General features: G+C 46.2%; 1 protein-coding gene across 3 annotated transcripts in view; it reads left to right on the top strand.

The window, feature by feature from the left end:
• The window catches only part of LOC138566579 (zinc finger protein 345-like), a 187,046-nt gene that overhangs the window by 50,937 nt on the left and 109,459 nt on the right, over window positions 1-26,650 (top strand). The window contains exon 2 of one of the 3 annotated variants that reach the window (XM_069644085.1): window positions 13,823-13,983. The exons of 1 other annotated variant lie outside the window; for it this stretch is intronic. The gene's annotated coding sequence lies outside the window, so the exon portion shown is untranslated. Of the gene's footprint in view, window positions 1-13,759; window positions 13,984-26,650 lie in introns of all 3 variants that reach the window. One more of the 3 variants, XM_069644086.1, reaches the window with a different exon arrangement.

Here is a 26,650-nt window from a genome sequence, read left to right as displayed (position 1 = left end):
TAGTATCCGACTTTCCCATTTCACGGAGACACAACAGGACAAAAAAACATGGATAGCAATGGAATTAACTGTGCTCAACAACCCACATTTAGTTGGCTCTTATTATGCATATGCACAGCATACTTTTCCTGACTCTGCGAAGCAGCTGCCAGTGGTCCCCTTTTCCGAAGTTGGGTTCTCTAAGAGCACTGGTAGTTGCGTCTGTGGTAGCCTTTGGGTTTTTGCTCTATGGCAGCCCAAATCCAACACCAGGTGGCAAATCTACCACCGGATTCCAGTGATCCACTCTTCAGATAGATTGGTAAGCGTCTTTAATGGCAGTTGGCGAAGATGCATACAGATGATCCACAAGACGGGACACGGGACACAAAAGCAACGATTTAAGTGTATATGAAGCAGCAACCGTTCTTACAGGGTTTTTATACAGTAATGCACACATCTTTGGAATGGGGAGGGATAGACCAGGCATTGTTTGTGTGCAACAGTATACAATGTTTCAGGCGGTTTCATCATGAATTACATGATTCTCATAATACAATCTACAAGCTAAGGTTCTCAAAACATTGCAACACGCAAAAGGCATTGTCTGATAAGTGTCCTACTAAAACTACAGTTCTCACATGGCTCACACTCTGCCTGTCCACCTAATGTAGCTAATCCTACCTGCTGAAGTCGTCTCACCTGGCGAGGTGGTGATCTAAAATCTGCTTGCTTGTGTCAAACTGGAACTTTGTCAGAAGCTGGTAATGTAGAAGTGGGCTACATCTTGCAGCGTACCTGGAATACATTTCAATTGGGAAATGCACACAACAACCTAGGAGAATGCATTTGTAGGCAGTAGGCACAGATAAACCTGGCAGATGCAGGTGGCTGAGCTCCTGCATGCACATGTCGGTGTAGTACATCAATAGAGGACACCATTTTCATTTTCTGCGACACTACTTAAGAACAAATGGCTTCAGCACAAGATGTCTCTCCTATATCTGTCCTTGCAAGGATACCCATTCCTAGGCCCACATATGACACTGATGCGTCACAACATGGGGGATGGGGTTGCATTATGGAGGAAAAAAAATGATTAAAGTGGTCGAGTGGGTTGAGCCTACCTCCCATGGTTGTTCCCAGTTGTCATTTCCCTGTAATGGGCCCCTTATTTTATATAATGTTTTTTTAAGTTTGTTATTGTAGTTTAAATACAAGCAAGAAAACATGAAATAAATAGCTGAGCACTGACTTCGGTAGGTTCTTGTCAAAACTGTTGGTTGCTTTGAAGGTTATTCGCCCAGATGAAGTGTCCTGTATTGGGCAAAGGGAGCAATGCATGTCAGACGATTTTGTACAAATGTTGATAAGGTACTGTATAGTTCATGTTACAAAGTGATCCATGGATTAAAGGGGCATTCCCATCCATCACATTATTTTCAAAACATTTACAGAATCACTAGTGCCACCACGAGAACAGGTAGTGGCCCAGCTAAATCGGGTGCTATGCCTTTCAACAAATCCTAAGTGAATCCACCCCGTTCTTATTCCATCATTCTCTCTCATAGGGTTGTGTTCCTAAATGCCCAATGACTTGAATGACCACAGAAAATGAGTCTTTTAGGAGCAGATATTGCCCTAATTTAGGAATCTTGCAACCTGTGGGAAGGGTGGGGGTGTTAAGTGACTGCTTTGTCCAGTTTTCTCTAACCCAAATTGGCAGGTGAAAATAAACCCTGGGGGAAATCACTTGGGTAAAAACTTCAGTAGATCTACCAATGGGAAATGCTGTGAAAGATGGTGAATGTCGGATGTTGTGGGCGGTTCTTTGCAGTACAGATGACTGCCCTGCAAAATCGTACGTCAAACAAGAACTTGGCCACAAACTATGGATCACTATGAAATATTTCCCACTAGGTTACATTATGGGGGACAGTAAGCAAGCCATATTTAATGCATTAGTAGAGGATTTTGATAGCAAGATTTTAAAATGAGGACATAACTCTGCCTTTTAAGCACATTTGTATGTCAAATAAGGCCCGGATAAGTGTCATATTGATGTCAGATTGGATTAGCAAGCATGACCATGAGACCGAATTGGGACTAAGAGTCCTTAATTAAAATTGCAAATCCGGACCAGCAGGCAAGTTATTGACCTTGGGAGGTAGTAGCAATAATGAACATCGGAGGGGTTAGCAATACCAATGATCGGCTACATGATTTGTCATAATAGTCAAATGGCAGTGGATTTGATAAAGAAAGCATGGATTTAGCATTATTGATGATGTGCGGTATTCTCAATAAAGAGTTCAGTTAGATTAGCCACATTGCCTTGTGTTTGATTACCCAGATTGTCAGCAGACAGCTTGGACATTCTATGGCTGTTTCATACTTCTCTCCACTGCCTGTCCTCACAGATGGACATCCCCTCCAAGTCATATCCCCACCCTCCATCAACTGCCCCACATGTAAATCTTCACATGCCAACCAATGGTCTCAATCTCTTGACCTTCCACACACTAAACCCAGCCCAAATAATCCCTTAGGTATAGCTCCAACTGTCGAGAGGCAGATGAATGTGTCATTCATAGTGTCGGCCCCTCACCAATACTATAGGAATGAAAGAAGCACATCATTTATGGCATCTGTCCCCTCTTCTCCGCCATACCGCAAGTACGAGAGACGGTACTCACTAAGACAACCGTACCGACCTTACCCCAGAGCGATCGAAGAGATGAACCTGCAAGCTTTAGCAGACATATGCTGTAACCGAAGATGACGAAAACAAGTGACGTCATTGCCAAAACTGACACACAGGCTCATTAGACACAAAGCAGACATGCACTCGCCATGAAGATGCAGACACTAGGTCAAACTTAATTTAGACATGAATGTTACCTGCATTCAGTAGACACTAGAAAACATGTAATCCATGTAAACGCTTAAACGCAAGATGCAGAAGAATAGATAAAATGCTTGCAACTCCGAGACGCAACAGTAACAAGTGGCCATTTTGGATAAAAAGGACGGCGCAGCCACGTTCGAGTGAATGGGAAACATTGAAGAAGCCTCGCAGCTGGAGGAAGAATAGACTTGCATAAATAGCCGAAAGTACAGATCCCAACAGACCAAACGGGCAGAATTGAAGGCCTATGTCATGCAATTAAAAAATATAAATGACGATCTGTTTAATCAGAAATATCAGTGAGATTATTGCTAGACAAGTGCAATACCAGCGAAGCAATTATACTTGAACAAACAGTAGTTGCACAACTCCTGCCAAGGTTACTTTAGAAAAGGGAGGTTTGGACTAACACAGAGGAGAACAGAAGATAATAATTCCCTAGTGCAAGCCACATTTCTCTTATATTAAGTAAAGGAATAAACAGCACTTTAAGACCAGGTGCTCATTAATTAAAGGAATAGTGCGCTCACAAATATTGTCCCGAGCATTCAGGCATGTGGTTTTATGCAAACTGTGAGCGATCGTAAAATGCACCTTACCTTAGTTTTCCTCACTTTTGCACAAGCGAAATCAACGAGCGGGGCGCAGCCATCTTGTGCTAATCTTACCTGTTGCTGCATCGCCCTTAGTTCGACTGCCCTTGCGGCACTAAATCATAATCACCCGCCCCTGAAGCTGACATCACTAGACGCGTACGGCCCATTTCACAACGCAAATGCACGTCTCGTGTTAACGTTCTTTGTGCCCCAGCTAATGACGTGTCTCCATGGAAATGGCAGGATGCCTCTTTCCTCAATAAGTATAAATGGACCGCTTCTCATCAGACAACATCAGAATTGCTTTTTCAATCGCTTAAGTTTTTTTTTTTTTTGTATAGCCTGCGGCTTGTTTCTGCTCTGTTCAGCTGTCTTCGTTGCTCGTAGCCCGCACAAACAGATACTTGTACTTGCATTACTATTGATTTTTAATTTTGTCATATAATGGCAACAATACAGCCCTACCATTATGAGCTGGAGTATTCCGAGGCAGAATTAGCTGATAGCGAAAGATGCGGCAACGATGGCGCATCGGACGACAGTTGGGAAGATGAATCACTGGATCCTGAGCCAGGGCCTAGTCTCATGGAAGAAGTTTCCACCAGTTGTACCTGCAATCGGTGTGAGGTCATGCCAACGGAGGAGTACTGCTGCTGCAGAGAAAACTATGCATGGTTGGCCTACATATCGGAAGACGAGACTCCTCCGATGTGCGTTACCGAGCTGCACGACTTCAGGGCAGCCTGCCTCAAGGTCTGGGTTGAGGATTATGATAGTGCGTATGCACGAACTTTGCAACGGTTCGCCCTCGCAATCCAAGTAACAAGTAAGTGTACCCTAGATTCGATGTCACTTTGACCACTGAGATTATATAAAACGCAATTGAGCAAGGACATGTAAACCCTGCAAGCAAATCAACACTAAATCCTGACAGTCAGCGTACACAATGAAGTGAACAAATCTGACAACTACTTTAATTCAGATTCAAACATACATAAGTAGCCAGGATTAACTACAACTCATCGAAGTCGAAGTCAGCATGGGATACTCAAAATTACAAGAAACATGTATATGTAGTATAAAAATAGAGAAAACCAAACTATTTGTATACTACGTCTATATGTTTCTTGTACTTTTGAGTATCCCATGCTGACTTTGATTAGTTGTAGTTAATCCTGGCTATTTATGTTTGTTTGAATCTGAATTAAAGTAGCTGTCGGAATATTTTACTTAATTGTGTACACCGACTGTCAGGATTTAGTGTCGATTTGCTTGTGGGGTTGACATGTCCTTGCTCAATTTGTTTTATATAATTGTTTCTTCCTGGGTAGAGCAAGGCATCAACCAGGCGCCCTTTGTTTATTAATCACTTTGACCACTGAGGCCACTAATATGACAATATAGGAGACAAACAAGAAATAACGTTCATCTATCACTGCCAAATGAATGTAGTCTGGCAATTCAAAACATCTCACACGCTTTGGGGAAATTATAGTGGTCATCTTATGTGTCTTTCAATTTCAACTAAGAAACCATATTTCTCTGTCCCCCAAACGTTATGGATTGCGTGGGTGTTCACTTTTGTAATGTGTCTACACTTTAAAGCCCAAGTTGATTGATTCTTGTAGTAACATGTACGGGCAACTATGCCATAGGATACAGGATGCATTTTCAACTAAGGTGTATACACTTATCAGGTTCATTTAAATACAGTATGTATGTTTCTCTTCCACAGGTGGTACAGGCTGGTGGCCTATCGTTCCTTTACTTGGTGGCTTCATGGGATGCTTGGATACTGTGTTTGACTAATGCCCGCCTGTGCAGTTGGAGCCATTCGCGCCAGTACAGGGGATTTTCCCACACTGTGCTGCAACCCGAAGTTTACAATGTGTAGTACATTTGTGCCATCAGCAACAAAATAAAATACAAATGATCTTTTACGAATAGTTGTTTATATTTTTCAGTGAATAAGGGACACACTCACTTGTCTGAGTGACATGCAACAATGGTTGGTGCCCTTTTACGCTAACCACCTCTGCAACAATCCATCCCACCCTCCATTATAAATGGCCAAGGTGCCAACCCCAGTGTCTCCAGGCTCCCCTGAAGCAGACCGCGTCGGAAACATATCACACATTCACATACACACCCACTTTTCTAATCCTTTATAAAGCCCTTGATATTTATCAGCGGAACATCTGTGAGCACTGGAAGTCAACTCTTTACCGTGCTTCCTGTTCTCCTGCTACTAACTCCCCTGCTTGCTAAATCTAATTGTGTTAGTTAAGATAAGGACAGGTCACCTTTTAACTTCACTATATTCATCTCTTTCTGATCTCAAAATTTCTATCTATTTCGACTGTACTCAGTAGTGTAATGTTCATTCGTCTCGTTGACTTTACCATTGTCTAATGTTTCAAGTGTTCTGATCTCGATATATAGTACATTTTATCATTGTCAATTGTAATAGAATCGCATCTTTCTCGGACCATGACTATAAGCATGTTTCCTTTTGATGCATGAAAGTACATTCAACGGACGAATAACACGTTCCAATTAGCGCCATATCAATCAATTCTGTATGTATGTCAATTCTGTATGTATGTAGCATACGACTAGGCTACATAGGTTTTGCTTCTTTGAACAAAACAAACGTGGAATAGAATACTGATATAATTCCATCAATCTAATGCATTTCGTACAATTCTTTTTGTAATTATTTATACTTTTTTTTTATTCGAGAATGCCTGCTTGTATGGTTTTGTTTTGCAGTTCTAGGAGCCATGTCAAAAGTCGGGGCACAATCCTGCATATATTTCCCGAAGGATATTAATTTATTAAGAAGGTGAGTTCGACATAGTTGTTTTGCGGTGGATGAGATTGAAAGTAGAGCCCAGGCTGTCTTTGAAGACTTGAGGGCCAATCGATTCTGCAGCCTGCACTTTAGCCAGGATATGTACCACCAATCGATGAGCACAAAAAAAGGTTGACCCAGAATGTTTCGTAAATTGCTTCCAAATGCAATTCCAACTCTATTGATGCACATGCTGCCTCAGGTGAATCCCGGGTGATGAATTGGGTGTAGGCGGTGGGGTACTGAACAGGTAACTCCATGAACGAATTGTTTTTTTGGTGTAAATGTAAAAGTTTGCATATTTGCCAGATTGTATTACTATACCACATTTTACTACACATCTGTCCCTGGTTTATGGAGCCTCAAATGGAGGGTTATGGGTTAAAGGATCAAAATACAATACAATCGAGTCAAAAGGACCGAGAAAAGAAAACCAAATGTTTTATTTTTTTGTTTTTTAAAAAAGGGCATTCAGTCTTTTTTCCGGTCCTTTTGACTCAAATCTATTGCATTCGATCCTTTTGTTTTCGAATGAATGACTGGACACCAAATGAAGTAATTATGACCATAGAAACCAATGCCATAGTGCCCTTCACAAGAAGCATAATGTTTTCATATTTGGTTGCTTGACCTGTCAATTTTAGAAGAGCATACTGACGGAAGCACAGACCCTCGCAAGTGACGAAACCACTGACACATCCAATATACTAATGGTGAGCCCTACAGACTTGCAGAACTTCATATTCTTTACGGTTGGATCTTCCCACATATCTAATGCAAATCTAATTTTCCCTTTTACCACTTTGTGACAATGCACTGAAAATGAAGGAGCAAGATTCTGCATTCATTTCTTTTCCGGAGTCAACCACTTCAAGCGCCCATCAGGTTTATTTCACTTTTCAATTACGAGAATGTATTATGCTTGGAATTTAAAATAACATGAAATCGTTTGTATCTTGTCGGTTGTTTTACACTTGTCATTTATGGATTACTCTTTATATGTAGCATTGTCTGCATCCCATTGTCTCTGTTCCATTTCACTGTTTTCATCCATACTAAAACTGTGCTACAGGGGGATGCTGGTACTTCAACTACAGTTGCATCATCCTTTGGAGCTGGTCCAGAGTATGAGGTATGCGTACTGATAGTTCCCTTGAATGAAAGAAAGTAAATCCTACATAGGATACTATTTGTGACATTCATACAAACGTGCAGTGTTTCAAACTTTTGTGATTTCAGTCCTAACGTTACACTTCCTCCCTAATGCAGAGTACATTGCAAAATGTTTGAGGGCAACATTACAATCAGTATGTTTTGCACAGTGATCTCTGATCGAGTACACTTGCCATCAATCAGGTGAAATTCGAAATGTATATTTTGACTAAAGGACATACACTGTCTGCAAGGGTATTCAAAACCCCTGCATTGTCCACAAGGCTTTCTGGGGCCTGGGTCCAAAATACCTTCAGTTATCCCTCTGAAAACACCTCCCCTCTCGAGCTCTTCGCTCCTCTACCTCTAACTCCCTCAGGGTCAGACGTTTTTCAAAGAAACGAGCTGGGGGTAGATCTGTCTTCGGCTGGGTCATCTCTCTGGAACAGCCTCCCTGCCACTCAAACTTTAGGAGAACCTTCTCTGGTTCCGGACACACCTCAAGACATTCCTCTTTTCTTCTGCTTTCGCTCCCCCTCTCCCCTGCTGATCTGTTCTCTCTTGGCACCGTGCACCTGGCCACCCTCTGTCCTCTGGGTCCAGGTACCTGCTCACCCTGCCACCCTCCCGCACTGCCTCCGGGCCACCCCTTGCACTGGGGTCTGTATCTGTACCCATAGAGCCCCCCTTTTTTCTTCCTGCACTTATCAGACCTACCCTACCTTAAACCTAGCAATTGCAAATTGCTGGCTGCACTACCACTGTTTGTTGCCTTTATTATTATTTATCTTTTTCTCCTCTGCTTCGCACTTTCCACTTCTCCCTCCTTCCATGCACTTTTCCCCTCCCCCTCTCCCATGCACTTGCGCGTTCTCAATGTCACTGGGCCTAGTAAGATCGCTGTTTTGTTCTCCCCTGTTCCCCTCCCTTGCCTTGTCACGCTCTGAAACACTTGTGTACGAGTGAGATAGAAATAAAATATCAGTATCAATATGTATGTAAGCTCGGATCGAGTACACTTGCCATCAATCGGGTGAAATTCGAAATGTATATTTTGACTAATTGACATACTGTTTGTGAGGGTAAGTATGTATGTATGTATGTATGTAAGCAATGCAAGATTTTAATTTCCAATACGTTTTGACTTTTGTATTTTTAATGAATATTCTATTCAAGGAATGTATACAAGGTGTGGAATTAGAAAAGGAGGCACATGGATCAGAGGTGGTGGACTAGCTTGCTGGTGCGGTTGTTACAGGGAAGACCACGGTTTCACAGAAAATCAAGAAAACAAGGGTAACTAACAAACAATTTCGTTTTCTGGAAGTGTTTTGGGCTGGTGTTTTCTTCATAACATTTTTTTTATTTAAAGTGCTATCCACTGTATGTGTGATTTGCATTGAACATGTTTTTACAAGCCATCTCCTAGAGGCCCAGAAGGAAAAGAAGTATAAAGACACGGACAACAAATGAAGCACAAGATGCTGCTTGCCAAACAGATTTCACCATGGAGCAACTACTATTTGAGGCGCAGCGTGGTCCAGTCAATAAGCAGACTCTAGATGCTTATGTCCAATGGCCAGAAACTGAATTGAATGTGACCGGCAAAGCCAGCAAAGTGTTTTCGGACCATTGCTGCAATGTGAGAAGTTGACAAAACGAAACTGAATATAATGAAGATACTTTTGATTCCTCACGGACCACTTGACGCAATCTACACCCGCAAAAAAAGGTCCACCCAATAAACAATCGACGCTGATACTTTCTCCAATTTGTGTGCAAATAACATAAGCTGAACTAACAGAGACTGAAGCTTAAACGCAATTGACCGAGAAACTTGCCAAAGATCTCGACTACAGTTTGTCTAGTTTGGCCGATTTGTCCACCACAGTTGAGTCGCAAACCACAATCATGCAGGACGATTGGCTAATAAAGAAGCAAAAATAAATTGTATTCGACAACTGCCTGGTAGAGATTATACTGATGCTGAAATATGTCAATCTAGTGAAAGGGAAAATATGCGGGGAGCCATTGGTGAATGTGACTCGTGTATTACAAGGCACTAAACTGAAAATCCAAGTCACCTGTGCCCACCTCCATGATAGTTTCATGGTCCGCTCAACCGTTGCTGGGCAAAGTGCCAGCTGGAAATCTATTGTGTTCAGCAGCTTTACTTTTCAGTGGCTTGACTTTTAATAAGCTGTCCAGCTTCTGTCAATTTGTGGGACTTCAGTTCCTTGCTAAAGCATAGTACTTCAAATGTCAAAGATAATTCTTATTCCCCGCTATTAGTCAAGCCTGGAAAATGGAACAATTGTCAATTGAAAGCAAATTCTCTGGCAAACGGTTCAGGATAGCTGGCGAGGGACAGTGTGACAGCCCCGGATTTTCACCAAAGTACTGCACATACCACTTTCAGGACATGGAAACTAAAATAATTGTGAGTTCGGAGGTCGTGCAGGTGTCCCAATGTAAATCCTCAGTGGACATGGAGAAGCATGGTTTCATAGAATCCCTCAAACATCTTCAGTCGAGGGGAATGCAAATAGACCTCATAGCCACTGACAGACATGTTTCAATAGCCAAGGCCATGCGAGAGCTGTTTCGAAAACATTCACCTTCAATTTGATGTATGGCACGTTACCAAATCAGTCAATAAAAAAAATCACAGCTGCTGGTTAAAAAAAAAAAGGTGTTTGGAAAATATTTTACAGTGGCCTCAGTCTCTCAGCAACCGTCTTTGGTGGAGCTCCAAATTTTGTGATGGGTCTGTAGAAATTCCAATGTTCACTCTTGGACAGAAAACCAACATTATCACGAATGTGCACATGGACCTTTATCGGAGGAGCAGGATAGCAAGAAGTAGCGATTGGTTCCATCTGCACCTCCACACAAAGCTCTTGAAGATTGTGTTTGATAAAACTCTTTCAAGAGACCGGAAGGGACTCGAGATCTGGAGGTGTTCCAAAATATGTGCCTAAAGTACAGACCCAAAAGGTTGCATTTCGGCATAGACAGTATGCAATCTAGAACATTACTAGCCGTATTAGCGCATAACGTGATTCTAGGCAGAGAACAATCGAGAACTGCAGGAAACTTTGGAATGCTTCGTTACACAATGGCCTTTGCTAAACGAAGCGAAAAATGGGGTGCCAAGCCAGTATACCAGGAAATGGAATTAGATTTTGTGAAAGATCTCACTTGGACTGTGTTGGCCATGCATACTCATGGAGTCGATCCTGATTTTGTTCTTACGACACATACATAGCCACAAAATATTTCAAACGAGCCCTGTCCACCAAAGTGGACTTCGTTGAACAGTTGACTTCCCGGTATAAATGATTAGCAGCAGGGTGTATGTTCCACAGTGTTTGTACTTTGTACATGAACAATGGAATGCTAATAAACTATTTTCATAGCTGTTAAAATTAAGAAGCATTTAATTATGCAATTAAATCCGGTTTATGAATAATTAATTTATATCTTGAACGATAACATGCATGTCTGGGGTTGCTTGTGTTTCCGTGCAGAGGGGACCTGGCCTAGCAGTTCGGGCAGGGCTGCTCCCATTGGTGGCAGTACCTGACTGATTTGCATATGGTTGGACCCCTTTTGTAATGGCGCAGACGGGCTAAAAATCAGTGGTGTGGAAGGTTGCCCCGAGCAATGCCAGTGGCCTTGATTTTATTCAAAACCTTCCACCTATCACTTTTTTGGTTTCAGTCTGTAAGGCTCAACATAGATGGTCATAGCATCCAAATTGTCTTTTCAGATGTATCCTCGTGCCTGTTGTAGGATGACATACAGTGTAACTGTGTTTTCCCCCCTTCCTGTTTTCGGCCAACTCTTGTGGGTCCTTCACTGATCAGGGCACAGGAGGGTCAGATGCATATCGGCATGAAAGCAACTGTGGGGTCTGCAGTTGCCTTAGCATGCACGTGTCCAAATAAACAAAATAAATATGCGTCCCACTAGGGAATGAGGCCAGGAGAGTAATTGCAAGGGAACCAAATTTTATATATGCAAATAAATGGAGCAAAGAACTTTGTTGCCTGAGAGTGCTCTGCCGAACAGTACATTAGTTCTCGACGTCACTACTGACGTTTCCCTATAGGTGCATATAGTGTTGGATCAGAATACGAGGAAGACCTGGAAACAGTTTATAGATATAGGGACTGGCTTCACAGGATTAGCTTGTTCTTGGAGAACCGGCAGGCCGCATGTGGGTCAGCTGGGCTCCTCTCGGCGGGGTGAAGGTCAGGCAAAGTTCCACAGAGATGAAGTACAGCTATCTGACTAAGCTAAATAACAAACTTGGCATGCAAGAACTATTAACTGTAAGCAAAACACCGCCTGAAAGGGGGCTGTTGGTGTGAAATAGGTGCATTCAGACGTATATTTTCATGGGGCATGTGTTAGGGGTCATTCCTTCGGATGCCTTGTCAGAAGGAAAGATCTTTCATTTGCGGCCTTTGGAATCTTACGATTTCAAACACAGTGGGGATAGGTGTTACTGTTACCAAAATATATGACCACTCTATATTAGGTATATGGTAGGTGACTTGGAGGTGGTGCAGGGGTAGGGTCTGGTGACCAGATGCGTTCAAAGGGAATATGGAGCATGGGTTCAGGGGACCGCGGCCTGGCAGGGAGGGGGTGGAGAGGGCATGAGTCGGTCAGCAGAGATGGATGGGGCACTAAGGTTGGAGCAGGCCTTGGTCTCACATTCTTGGATGAGCACATTTTGTCAGGGCTCAATACTCACTACTTGCAAAAATGAAGAGCTGCATTTCCGTGAGAACAGGAGACGCACTGACGGAGGACAGAGGCAGTGGGGGCTTGCTGTGCGCAGCGCTGGGAGAGGGAGAGTCAACATTTTGCCAGAGGGGCAGAGGGCCTAGAAAAAGCGGGTGTTTGGAAGGACGCAAAATGGAGTTCAAAGTATACACATTAGCACAGCGTTAATACACTTATATGAAACATGGGTGATGCAAATAGGTACAGGAGGGGTGGAGATGTCTCTCCCCCACCCCTAATCCCCCATTCCTCCTTAGCTTGTACGTCATTTACCCGGTACGCGAATGGTGCAGGGGGCGGGATATACTGCCTCTCCTCCATTTGTTAGTGCACAGGAAGTTCAGTGGAGATGGAAGGGCACTTGGATTCATGACTTGTCAGTGTCTCACATTGTCTGCAGAGCACATTCCTGCGCGAAAACAGGGCACACGCCAACGTGACAATGGGGAGGACCCTAACTGGAACTGTTGTCATAAAATAACTAATTCACTATCAGTATAAAAGAGCAAAAAAAGTGTTCACAATAGCGCAGCATTGGTGGATGCCAGCAAACAATTTTTGTTTTCGAACAGATTTCAATTGCCACGTTGGTCGGCTGGGCTATTCGCTCCCATGGAGTGAAGGTCACTGTGTTTGATGTTGCTTGTCGGGAGTTCACACCGACACGTCTTGTACAGTATGTTTCAATTGTTCGTCCTTGGAAGAAAGGGAGGATTCGCTATGGATTGAAGGATGGGAGGTGTGTAATACCTGCAAAAATGATAAAAGTTCACCATTTTAAAACTGGACAAAGGAACATGTAATTTAATTTTATGATATGAGAGGACACTCTGCGTTACGCCAAGAGAATGGAAATACCAAATATAATGTAAGTTTTACCGAAGACTAGTTTATTTACGAATGAGTCAAGGTTTTATTTTCTGATCGGTATTGCTTGCTTACATTGCAATGGGTTGTTGGTTGGGGCATATTGTGACGACACGCAAACACAACCTGCATGTATTTGTCTTTGTCCCAGGCACATGGGCAGTCCATCACCGAAATGCTATGGCAATTCCCTTCTGAACTAGAGCACCTACAGCAACCCCGTACACGTGTTTCAGCCTTGTTGTGCCTCATCAGTGAGGTGGAGCTGTTCCTCTCTGAGCACAGTGACAATGCAGTCCACGTTCTGGGTTCCCCCAGGTCCCACCAAATCCTAAGTTTGTTGCTAATATTCCGTTATAATGCCATCTGTGGTGTTCGAATTCTTCCGTCAGCTTCCTCATCCTATTACGAGCTAAACCTACTCCGCAACACTAACCTCTCAAGCAGATCGTAGACTCAAACTTTCCACAATGTTTTCTGTGTTTCCATTGTTTCTGGTTTGTGTTTATTATTATTATGTTTCACCCGGTGCAGAATGAAAGGGTAAATGGATATATTTTGAATAAAGAACGGCTACTGAAATATATTTTTATGTTTTCTACTCAGCTACATTCTTCCTTTCTGCGAATGTCATAGTTTCCAGATACTGAGTGATGGTTTCTTCAACAGGCAGTGCCAGATACACCTTAACGGATGGATCAAGATTACGCTGATGTGGGACGATCATCCGGGACCGATATGCCCTTTGGCGGTACCAGCAACAAGGGCGCAACATGTCATCTTTTACGGTGGTCTAGCAAGAAGCTGATGCCGAAGCCTTGCGATTCAAGGTGCGTGGAATGCGCTTCTTCTACCGAAAGGAACACTGTGTGCCTCATGATCAACATTTGATGCTTGAACAGAATGAAATTAAAAATTTGGTTGATAATCGAAATTGTTGGATGTTCTTGGAGCGTTTATTGTGGAAACAAAGCACGTTATAAATTGCAGAGTATTGGTGTTTCCTTTTTAAAAATAGTGTTTTCTATTCCGATTTGGGACGCGCTGTGCTGTGAGAGGATGAGTGTGTTGATATTCCGGGTTCTTCGTCAACTGATGTTTATAAGTAGGTGTTGACTGGGAGCACTTGGCTTCGCTGCCCACTAACGTCATGAAAATAGGTGGAGAATATCGCTAGGAATACTGATGTCAGCATCAGGGGTGGGGGATATGATTAACTGCCTCAAAGGCAGTTCAACTTAGGGCGATGCAGCAACGGATGAGATTAGCACAAGATGCTTGATTTTGCATGTGTAAAAGTGAGGAAAACTAAGGTAAGGTGCATAGGAAATGTTTTTACGGTCGATCACAGATTGCTTTAAACCACATGCCCGAACACTCGGGACAATAACATTTTTGAGCGCACTATTCCTTTAAGGCTCAATATTGGAAGATTCGATTTTTATTTTTTATTTCTTCGATATTTATAATGCGCTTATACGTCACATGGTGTGTCCAGGCACATCAAGACAAAAAAGGGGGATCGGGGGAATCCACGGAATAGCTTGAACAAGTCTCCAGTGGACAGAAAGGGTAAGGACACCCGCATTAATATGGGCTAACATTCTAGTAAAAGACGAGCAGAATAATCCAAAACGTGGTCTCCTCACACGTGACTTATAGTTGAACAGTCGCTATTCATTAGCTCCAGACTCGGATACACCAAGGTCTACTCTCAAATTCTCAGAACGATACAAGACAAAGCCGAGTTCAAAGTTAAAAGTCTGGTCACATAGCCTAGAAAATCACAGATGGTGTGTTTATAATTGGGGGAGGGGGAAAGCAGCACCTGATGATGCTCCCCCTACCATACCAGTATCGTTGGTCATGTGCTGTTAACCTGCCTAATAGTCAAGGTTGGTTACTCGAATAACGCTATCTTACAACTTTTGCATGAACCAATCAAGTAGTGTAGAGATTACCTGCATTCACCATTATCAATTTAGAGGTGGTCTCAGGTGGGGCCATCGGGCAGAGCATAACCAATGAGAAGACTAACCCTTATGTATTATATACTTAGACGATTCCCCACACCTATCCCACCTTTCATAGTTATTTGTAGCTGAGAGTGTAATGTGACGTCAGTTGTGACGTATTTGTGCTTTTTAAACTGTTGTCAAGCTCAAGACCGATGTCGGCGTGGAGATAATTCATGTTCATTGATGTCCTTTTTTTTTTTTTTTTATATGGATTGTTACTAAAATGGGCCTTTGTCGATTACCTTGACTCTGCTGTTTTGGGGCGCAGGATTTCCCGGCCTGTTTGTTCTGCTAGCGGCTGGGCTCCCCCATTACACAACTACCCCCACATGCACATCTCCTCATCCTACCTACCCACCCAACTGGCTGGCAGACATTTACACACCCTATACTTCCCCACTTGATTCACCCAACGGCATAGCAGGACTCCCTAGCCACACCTCCATATGCAAATTCCCATCCTTCCACATTGATGCATCACAAACCAACACTTTACAGGCACATATTCTCCATCCATCTACCCAATCGGCTGTGACACATGATCCATTCTCCCACATGCCAACTGTCCCCAAACTACTCCCCACCTACCACAGGGAGGTAATTTTGTGAATAATCCACAGCGTCTAATACCAGTTACCCCACTTGACCATTAGCGTGTAATAGGTGGGAAATCATCTCCTTCCGTTTCAGCTTTTAAAAAAAAAATCTTAACAAATGTGGGAATGCTTCGAAATAAATAAACCACACAGCAGTATTAAATGTTCCTTCAAATAATGTAGAATGCAACCAAGTAGAAATGGGGAAAATGTAATAGAGCACCAAGTTGCTGAATTTGGAACCAGAAGATAGGGATCCCAATCTGCTTCCCTTCTTGACCAAGTTTCATTTGCAAATTTAACTTGTCTACCTTTGCTTTGATTTCCTGATTAGCCTAGTTTGTTTTTCCGACATACAAATTATATGGCTTCAACATACATTACTGTTAATATGTTGGGTGGAAAAACGATTCTCACATAGCAATGCTTCAGAGCTGGGACAGGTACATTCAGAATGAGCCTAGTTATTAAAAAATGGTCCTTGCCAGGGAGACCCGTTTGGGTGTTTGCACGTGTGAAGTGGGATTTTCCTAATGCAAAGCATGTACATATTAGAACCCTGTCCCGTCTGCCCTGTTCAAAGTATGTGTTATATTTGATCCCTGAAATATTTCCCACAACACTGGTTCCCTAGTTGAGCACATTTTGCTCGCCTTGAATATTTGAACCACAAGGCGGGTCCTACATCTTTATAGTTTGTACACCTGTAATTGTCGAAGGGGTGATGTAACTCTGACTTGTCAATGCAATCAAAGGCACTCTGCACTTTAACCCCAGCATCCATAATACCTTGTTGAATCCTGGGGACCGTTAATTAAGGAGCCAGGGAAGAGCTGTGAAGGTGGTTATACTTTCTTTAATTGGGGGAGGGGGGAGTTGTAAATATCCTCGCTAAACCTATTTACTCTTACGTACCGTCCCCTTTCCTCCATACTGCATGTGGCGTCCCTTGTGATGGATGGGAGTCGGAACCTTTTTCACTAGAAAAAATCTTCTTCCCCTTTAAATTTAGAGGTGCGCAGGTGTGCAGCCCTGGGAGCATGCGCTGCCCTGATTCCGCCGCCACACCTCAGTCCCCTTTTCCGCTTCGACGGGAACGGGCCTAATTCACCAGTGCTCCTGGATTGCTTTGGATTCGGCCATGTAATTCCACGCGGGATACTTCTCTTTGTCTTGTCTTATTATCATTCATGTACTCGGTCCTCAGGCGTCGTGCTCCTCCCCGGCACATATGGACTTCCCAGGGTTCAGTCGGTGTCCATCCTGTGACAGGCTCGTCCCGACTAAAAACCCACCACACCCTCTGCCTACGGTGCCTTGTCCCTGACCACGGCTGGCAAGCTTGTACCGCGTGCAACGCGCTTTCCTCGAGGTCTTTGAAGAACAGACTGGCCAGGTGGAGGGAACTTTTCCACTCCACAAGGGACGAGGAGCTGGACAAAAAGAAAAACCGCTCACAAACGGCCTATTCATCTTGACAAAGACCACGCGGAAAACGTATACCCAGTCACAGCAGCGCTCGGACAAGGGATGTACATGCAGTGGTTTCCACGGCTTCCAAGAGCAGAGGTCCAGGCAGCCTGACCATTCCAGCATCGGTGCAAACAACAAAAAAGGGGAGGGAGAGTAAGGGCTTTTTCCAGTCCCCTTCCTTCGACACAGCCTCGGAGGGAAAGAAGGCATGACACGCCCCTCCGGGTCCACGTGTCTCCAGTGGGGGGCAGGCTAGCTCTCCATGCATATTCTTGGTGCCAGAATTTCACTGACCCCTGGATCCTCTCTGTAGTCTCCACGAGGTACAGCCTCCAAATCCAGCCTCGCCTCCTTCCTCCCCTCCACTCCCACAGTTGGGACAGCAACTCTTTTGGCGGAGATCCGATCGCTCGTTGAGAGCCAGGCAGTGGAGGAATTCCCAGCCTCCCAGCGAGGCCTGGGCTTTTACTCCAGGATTTTCACCATTCAGAAAAAGAACCAGGCAGGCCTGAGAGTTGCGCTGGACCTTTCCACCCTCAACCTCTCCCTACCGCTACAAAAATTCAAGCTGGTCACGCCAGCTTTGATAGCAGAGACATCGTGCAAGGGAGACCAGATGTACTCCCTGGATCTAAAGGACGCGTACATACACGTCCCGATCTGGCAGCCTCATCGTTCCTTTCTGCGGTTCAGGATCATGGACTTCCATTTCCAATACAAGGTGCTCCCTTTCAGCCTCAACTCGGCCCCCAGGGTCTTTAACAGGCTGATGAAAACGGTGGCAGCCCTCCTCAGGTGGCAAGGCCACCACGTTTACCCGTACCTAGGTGACTTGATCGTCAGGGCTACATCTCCGGAAGCAGTGCACCATACCTCCCACGCTCTTATGAACACACTGCACAAGCTGGGTTTTTCGCTCTACCTCAAGAAGTCACAGCTGCAGCCCACGCAGACACTGACCTTCTTAGGTCTTATTTGGGACACATGCTCCGAGAAAGTGTTTCCCTCGGAGCACAAGATCACGGCACTTGAGAGCCACGGCGCAATACCTCAGCATCGGCCTGGTGGTACCAACACCCACTGGGTCTCATGGCAGCAGTCCTCTTGGCTGCCCCCTCCTCACCCCCACAAGACTCAGGTTGAGGAGGATACAGCTGCACTTGCAGCGTCTTGGAACCAGGAACGGAGCCATCAGTCCGAGATTATCAACCTTCCTCCTTCGCTTCACCCAGACCTCACATGGTGGTCCAGGGACTGCAACATGCAGACGGGCAAGCCTTTCCGGCAACCGACACCACAGGTCACCATCACCACAGACTCCTCTCACGAGGGTTGGGGGGGCACCCTGGACAACCACTGCGTCCATGGCACCTGGACCCGGCAGGAGCAGGAGTACCACATCAGTTGGCTGGAACTAAAGGCCACTTGGCTGGCGCTCAGGGCCTTTCTTCCGGTTATCGAGGGCAAGGTCATCCTCATTCAGACAAAAAACTCAACCAGCATGTTCTATGTCAACAAGCAGGGAGGTACCAGATCCTTTCCACTGTGCAGGCTGGCAGTCAGCATGTGGGAGTGGGCCCTGGAGAACAACATCTACCTCACGGCGATCCACCTGCTGGGGTAATCCAACTTGGAGGCTCAGCAGACTGGGAGTGGACAACTGCGAGTGGCAGTTGAGCGACCTATTGCTGCAGGAGATCTTTCTCAAGTGGGGCCACCCACAGGTGGACCTTTTTTGCCTCCTGGGGCAACAGGAAGTACCAACTGTGCGCTCGGGTTCCCTGGGTGATGTCTTTCAGATCAGGTGGAACGGAATGACAGCATACGCTTTTCCACCCACTCCCCTGATCCACAGGGTGATATGCAAGATCAAGGAGTCTCGCCTCCTCAGCATCATCCTGATGGCTCCATGGTGGCCAGCCAGGCCATGGTTTTTGGAGCTGCTCAGCCTCTCGCAGAGGCCTCCGCTTCGCCTGTCGACAGGCCCAGCACATCTTCTGGCACAGCAGGGGGCAGTGTCATTTACCCCGCACCAGAGAAATTAGCCCTCACAGCGTGGTTCCTGAACAGGTCACGCTAGGACATCTCAGCCTCTAAGGCTAATCTAGCGATAATACAATCTACCAGGGCCCAGTATAAGAGCAGGTGGACCAGGTTCTGCCTCTGGGCAGACTATAAGGGCATTAACCCTCTGGCATGTTCCTTGGATGACATGCTCTTTTCCGGCGCATCGTGCCCATTCATGCGTACTTGTGGACACTTGCTGCACTTACCTGGCAGGCATTGGGACTTACAGAAACTCAGAGGAGTGCTTTTCCTAGTCCAATCAGATTGTCAAACATTTGACAGGTCTCGCCAGGCTCTACCCACCCATCAAGAAGCCACACCCGGTGTGGGACTTAAACATAGTCTTGGGAGCACTGGCGCACAAACCATTCGAACCAATGGCATCCGCAGACATCAGGCTGGTCAACATTAAGATGGCCTTGTTGGTCTGCCTCACCTCGGCTCGCAGAATCGGCAAAATCCAGGCGCTGGTTGCCTCCGAGCCATACAATGCGTTTCACAAGGACAAGGCAGTCCTGCGGACGCACCCAACGTTCCTTCCTAAGGTGCCTTCCGCATTACATCTGAACAAGGAAATTGTGCTGCCCACGTTTTTTGCTGATCCCAAAGACGAGGCGCAGAGAGTTCTGCACTGCCTTGATGTCAGGCGTGCACTGAAATTCTCCTTGGACAGGACGAAGAGCTTCCGCAAGTCTGACGCTCTATTCATCACCTTTGGAGGTTCAAGACCGGGGTATCGGGTATCCAAGGTCTCCATAGCCTGGTGGATGGTCTCAGCCATCAAAGAAGCCTACGAGGGACAGCATAAACCATCCCCGAACCAACATGAATGCCCATGCGGTCAGAGCCAAGGCAACTGCCATCGCTTTCCAGCGGCATGTCCCCTGGCAAGTCATAAGCAGGGGGGCCAAATGGGCCACCCCTTCGGCTTTCTGCAAGCACTACTGTTTGGATGCTGGCTCTAGATCAGATGCGACTTTCAGACAGGCGGTTCTTGGGGAACCTGTTTGCTTAAGGAGGGTCTCCTCTCCACCCTGGGGCTACATTCAGTTGTATTTTTAAATATCTTTATTGGCATTTAAAGCAGGTACAAGGGCAATAAGGGAGTGATTGCCAACTGCAATGCAAGCAAATGTGGTAGCAAGACAAATCGTTAATAAACAGGAAAAAATAAAAACAATACATTTTCGGACCAAACAAAAAGAGGAAACAACAACAAAAGTCTCCAACGTTCAAGCAAAATCATTTGAGGGGGGGACTCACAGGAATAGTGGAGGAAGAAGTGTCAAAAGAGGGGGGGCTAAGTGTCATGATCTCTGCTTCCAAAAGGTCAGGGTTTTCCCAACTCCCTTGGAAGCAGATCCATAACCCAGGTTCCGAGTGCCAACCAGTCCCAATTGGGACCTTTTGGACCCAGTCCTGGCGCCAGTGGCACCAGGCTCATAAATATGCCCAGTCCCAGCGCTGGAAGCGCCGGGCTCATAATGCTTGGGTGGACTTACCTGCAGCAGACCATGCTGCTTACTTGCCTGCCAGTTGAGCCTCTGATCCTCTTCTGTTTGGAACTACTTTTCCTATTGGGTGGGGCAGGAGCCACTCCCTAGATTCAGAACACTGGAACTCTTCTGGAAAGCAGGAACTCTTTTCTTACCTAGGCGTGGCTGTGGAAGGAGACACCTAACTAAGCACTACAGGAGGCTATTTAAACCACACCCGATGGATGAATCTTGCTTTGCGTTATTCTGCATCCTCTGCAGCAGAACGCTCATCGTGTCTTCTGCATCTGATCCTGGGCCTAAGGAAAAAGGCTTACCATCCTGAATCCAGTCTTCAGCAACACCTATAAAGACAAGAAAGAACAGGTTAGCGTTACTGTCTTCAGTGACAGCTCTTCACTTACCTGGTCCATCGGCTGTCACCAACGCCTCGCGCTGCATTCCGGCATCTGAAAGACAAAGGCTTACCTACTCTTCGTGCGCTCCGGAGGTCTTCACACTGCATTCCGGCATCTGAAAGACAAAAGCTTACCAACTCTTCGCACGCTCCGGAGGCCTTCGGCGCTGCATCCCGCATCTGAAAGACAAAACAAGGTGCGTTTAAAGACATTGGGGAACTTTAATACTCACGTGCCATTACTCCTTTCCACATCTAATCCAGTGGGTATTCCGGCACCCTGCAGCCGCTCCGAACTTGTACCTGCAAGATAAAAAGACAGTTAGTGCGCATCGTGAAGCAGGCAACAAGCGCTTACTTACGTGCTTCCAGGCGCTTCTATTCATCACACGGGCTCCATCTTCAACTCACTTCAGCCCGTCATCCGCCATCGCCGGAACCCTGCAAAACAAGAGACATCATTACTAAAGACTTTAAAGACATTAGAATTACTCGAAATTTACCATTCGTGCAGTAAACGACGGACAGCAGTCCTCTGAAGTCAAGAGGCCTGCTCCCCTTATCCAGTGAAGAAACTGGTTACAGCACCCTGCCCCGAGGCAGATGGAGAGCACAGCGTTCACTTACCTAAGGTGAGAGCGTTAACCTTTGGGGTTCTACAGGAGAAGAGAAAGGGAAGAAGAGAGAGACATTCAATAACCCAGTTCCTTAATCCCATATTTTCTATCTGCAGACATCTTACCCTTCGAGTCAGACATACAGTGCACAGAGGTCCAGCCCAAAGAGCCAGCCGTGTGTTACACATCACCTTTGAAGATACGGTATACGCCCAGTCAAGACCGGCGCCTCTACGGGAATCGGGTGAGCGTTACACTAAGGACCTTGTGTCAGCGATGTTGAAGGGTTGGTGAGGTGATTGGATCGATAAGCAATCAGAGCGTTAGGGGAGGGTTATTCAAGGAGTTTTATCGTCATTGAGGGGATGGAGCAGGGCCCATGTAATGGTCTTCCAAGCTTCAAATGCTCGACTCGCGTCGTTGGGAGATCTGGCAATGCCTTCTTCACAGGCCACAGTCTCTGCCCCGACCCAGCGTTCAAGCTTGTTGCGCCATACCTGAAAGCGTGGGCCATCTGGTCTCTTCCAAGCCATAGCTATAGTTCTTTTGGTGAGGATGCAAGCCAGGTCCATAAGCTTTGTCGTGTGCTTGGTTTTAGCTAGCCTGGGGTAAGTACCCAGGAGGCATTCTTTGGGGGTCCAATCGTATCTAGACATGCCCGCGTCTCTGCAGGTTTTCTCGACGCCAGCCCATAAGTGTCGGGCCTTGATGCATTCCCAGAACATGTGCATTAAGTCGGCTTTATCTCTGTCGCACCATGGGCAGCTGTGCTGGGGTTGATCATAGATCTTGGCAATTCTGTGTGGGGTGAGGTATGTGCGATACAGAACATTAAGCTGGATTAGTCTGAATCTGGAGTTCCTGGAAACCTCTTTAGGAAACGATAGTGCTCTTCCCCATTCTGCGGTAGTCAATTCCTGTCCTAGATCATTGTCCCATTTGAGTTTTAGTTCAGGGCTGCGGGGGTTGGGCCTGTCCATGAGAAGTTTGTATATTTGGGACACTGGCTTCCACCCATCGCCCAGGCTGTATAGGAGTGTCATGAAGGGATTGGTCTCGGGTTCTTCAGGCCACGTGGCCCATTTGGTTTGCGCTATTTTCCAGATCCTTGGGTACCAAAGGAATTGGCCAGCGGGTATATCATCTGCTAGTTGTAAGGAGGTAAAGTCACGGAAGGTGCCTTCTTCATGTAGGTCACCCCAGGTGTACACTCCTAGTCGTTCCCATAGTCGGGTGGTCGCTAGGTCGACGCTGTTTTGGCATAAATCAGAAAGGAGCGGAATGTCCGGGGTATATGCATGCTTCAAGCGGAGGAGCGATTTTGTTCTGTGCCATACTTGTTTTCCCAGGGTGGCCAAGAAGGGGGTTTCGCCTGCAAGATGTTGGGGGGCCCAGATGATTTCCTTCAGCTGGATTGGGGCTATTGGGTGTTGTAGTAATGTCGTTTCTGAAGTGTTGTCATCGGCCAGCCATTTGGCTACGAAGCTGAGCTGGGCAGCCAAGTAGTACTTCTCAAGATCTGGTAATTGGATGCCGCCTTGGCGGTATGGGAGGGTCAGTGTGGTAAGCACCATTTTGTGTCTGCCCTTCCCACATAGAAAATCCTTAAGGGAGTGTCTCCAGTAATCGAAAAAAGGAAGCCTTGATATAGTAAAACACATTTTGAAATCCGTAGAGGAATCTGGGGAGGACAATCATTTTGACGATGGACGCCCTTCCCATCATAGATAGTGGGAGTCGGGACCAGAACCCAATTGATTTGCGCAAAGGGGGCAGTGCTGCCGCTGTGTTGTGCTCATGCATGAGGTCGGGTGTGTGATATATATTGACTCCTAAGTAGCGGAACGTGTTGGGGTGCCAGTTCACTGCCAGCGGAGGTAGGTCGTCTGGGTGTGTTCTTCTCAGGCCACCCAGGGGGAAGAGGCAGGATTTGCTACTGTTGAATTGTATACCCGATACCCTGGCAAAATTACCAAGGACGTCTAACATAGTCGGGACATTTAGGTGTGGGTCCCTTATGTAGAGGAGAACATCGTCCGCGTATAGGGATGTTATGTGATCAGTGCCATCCAGTCGAATGCCAGCATCAAAAAATTGCTTTCGGAAGAAGATGGCAATGGGTTCAAGGCCAAGAATATAGAGCATGGGGGAGAGAGGGCAACCCTGCCTAGTGCCCCTCTGTATGTCCCAAGCTGCAGATATGTGTCGACCAGATTTCACTCGGGCCCTCGGTTTGGTGTACAGGACTTCAATCCATCTGATGAACCTCTCTCCAAAGCCAAATTCGCGAAGCGACACCAGCAGCCATTCCCAGTAGATGGAATCGAACGCCTTGATGGCGTCCAAGGAGAGCAGTGCATAAGAGCCAGAGCCCAGGTTGGTCTGGGATAGAACATGTTGGAGCCTGCGGAGGTTGGCGGTGGTGTTGCGGCCTGGTATAAAGCTGTTTTGATCGGGATGCACCACCTCTCCTATAGCCCTGGAGAGCCGCCTAGCTAGGATCATTGTCAGGATCTTAACTTCATAGTTAAGCATGGCGAGTGGGCGGTAATGGGCTTCTTGGAAAACCTTGTGCAGTAACGGGGTTAGCTCAGGTTCGTAAGTCTTGTAAAATTCGGTGGGTAGCCCGTCGCTGCCCGGGGCCTTGCCACTGGTCAGGGAATTGATTGCTTTGGTTATGTCTTCTTTGGTGATGTCTGCTTCCAGAGTTTCTCTGTGTGCTTGCGATAGTTTAGGCAAGCCAATTTTGTCTAGGGTATCCGAAATCATGCTTGGAGACACCTGGGTATCGTAGGAGTACAGGTTGGCATAGAATTGGCTGAAAGTGTCGTTGATGCCCTGTGGGGTATGAAGTGGTGTTTCGTCTGTGCCTTTCAAGGATGTGGTTGGGTGTTTAGGATACTCTCTTCTGCATAGCCAGGCCAGCAGTCTTCCGGGTTTGTCTGCTTGGGCGTGTGCCCTATTGGTCCTAGTGGTGTAATCAAACTTGGCTAGCCTGTCCCAAGCCTTCTTGCATTTGATTCTACCATGCTTGAGTTCTTCTTCTAATTGCAGCGAAGCGCTAGCTCCAGATTCCAGCCGTTCAATGTCGGTTTCCAGCTGTTCAAGTTCAGTTCTGAGATGTTTCCCGATACCCCCAGCCTTTGCTATGATTTCTCCTCGTGTCACTACCTTCAGGGCGTCCCAAACTATGCCAAGGTGTTCCACACTGTCCTTGTTTTCCGATATGTAGTTCATAATAGATTCCCTGAGATCATCTCTGAATGCTGGGTCTTTCAACGCTTCTGTGGGCATCCTCCATGTGGGTATGGGCGATCTGGGTCCTGTGGTGCTCAATTCCATCAGTAAGGGGGAGTGATCAGAGATGGTTCGTCCCAAGTATTTAGTTGTGTTGATCTGGGGAAGACTCTCTCTGCCGGTGAAGATATATTCAATCCTGGTGTGCAGGTTGTGTGGGGAGGAAAAGTAAGAGTAGCATCGGGCACTCGGGTGTTGCTCACGCCAGATGTCTATTAAGTCCAGGCGATTCAGCATGACATTAAGTGCTGCGGTGGATGCCGGAGGGCCCCTGTATTGCGTGATCTTGGCATGCATTCGATCTAGGTGTGCAGGTATGTTATTGTTGGGCAAGTATGTATTTACGATGCATATTTCCATTTGCTCAATATGGCCCCACAGTATTACGTACCTTCCCTCTGGGTCTATGTCGGCTTTGTTGAGTTGAAAGGGGATTTGGGGGCTTATCCATGTGAACACCCCCCTGGCATATCTGGAGTATGAGGATCCGAACCCTTTCCCTCCCCAGTGGGTTTGGAGCGTTGCAGTGGACTCTCCAGTTAGGTGGGTTTCCTGCAGGAGGGCCAGGCCCACCCCTTTCCTGCTGAGATAGGATTTAATTCTGTTGCGGCGAAGATAGGTGCCCAGTCCCCTCACGTTCCAGGTGACAGCCTTAATGTTTGTGGCCATGGTACTAGGAGACAGAGTTCGAACACCTGGTCTGAGATAGCTCGATTCCCCTCACTAATGGGTCTGAGTTTAGGACGCCACCCCTCATAGTTGGTTAAATTCGGCTTGTATTTCAATTCTTCACGTGATTCCGGTGACTGAGTTGAACGAGGAGACTTATCAACTTCTTCAACTTCCACTTGAACAGGTGGATAAACAACATGAGGCAATTGTGAACTGTCCTCAGCAGTTGCTCTGGGAGGACAACGCTCGAGGGCTTCCGCTTCTTCTTGGCCTGTCCAGGTCATAAAATGCAGAGTTTGTGCTGGCAACAGGCCGGCACTAGTAACGTTGGGAAGGGTGGTGGCGGTGCTGGTGCATAGTCAGAGCTCCCGTCTGTTGAAACACAATTCCATCTGTGTAGTGGAGAAGGATCCGCCAGGTGCAACAGTTCGAGTTCATGGCTTGGTGAAGTCTCAATCATAGGGTTTGTTGTTCGTGCGTGGGCCCCTAGGTTCGTGCGGGCTTTCGTCGCTATCGGCTAGATTATTATGCTCCAACCACATGGTGGCAGCGGCCGGGGATTCCAGGAAGATTGCTCTCCCTTTGTGGAGTATCTTGAGGCGTGGGGGGTATAATAGCATATATTTGAGGTTAAGTTTGCGTAGCCGGGCTTTGATGGGTATGAATGAGTTTCTGGCTCGTTGTACGTTGGGAGTGTAATCAGGATACATAACTATCTTAGAGCCATTTCTTTTGATCACACCACCCTCTCTCGAGAATTTGAGTATAGTTTCCCTGTCCCGGAAATTTAAGATCTTTGCGATCATTGGGCGCGGGAGAGAGCCAGGCGGGGGTCTTTTTTGGAGCGATCAGTGAGCTCTTTCA

This window comes from Ambystoma mexicanum, chromosome 2p (genome assembly GCF_040938575.1).
Source record: "Ambystoma mexicanum isolate Mex_15411 chromosome 2p, UKY_AmexF1_1, whole genome shotgun sequence".
NCBI lineage: Eukaryota > Metazoa > Chordata > Amphibia > Caudata > Ambystomatidae > Ambystoma > Ambystoma mexicanum.
Note: the sequence above shows the minus strand (reverse complement) of the source record. Positions and strands in the feature narration are given on the sequence as shown.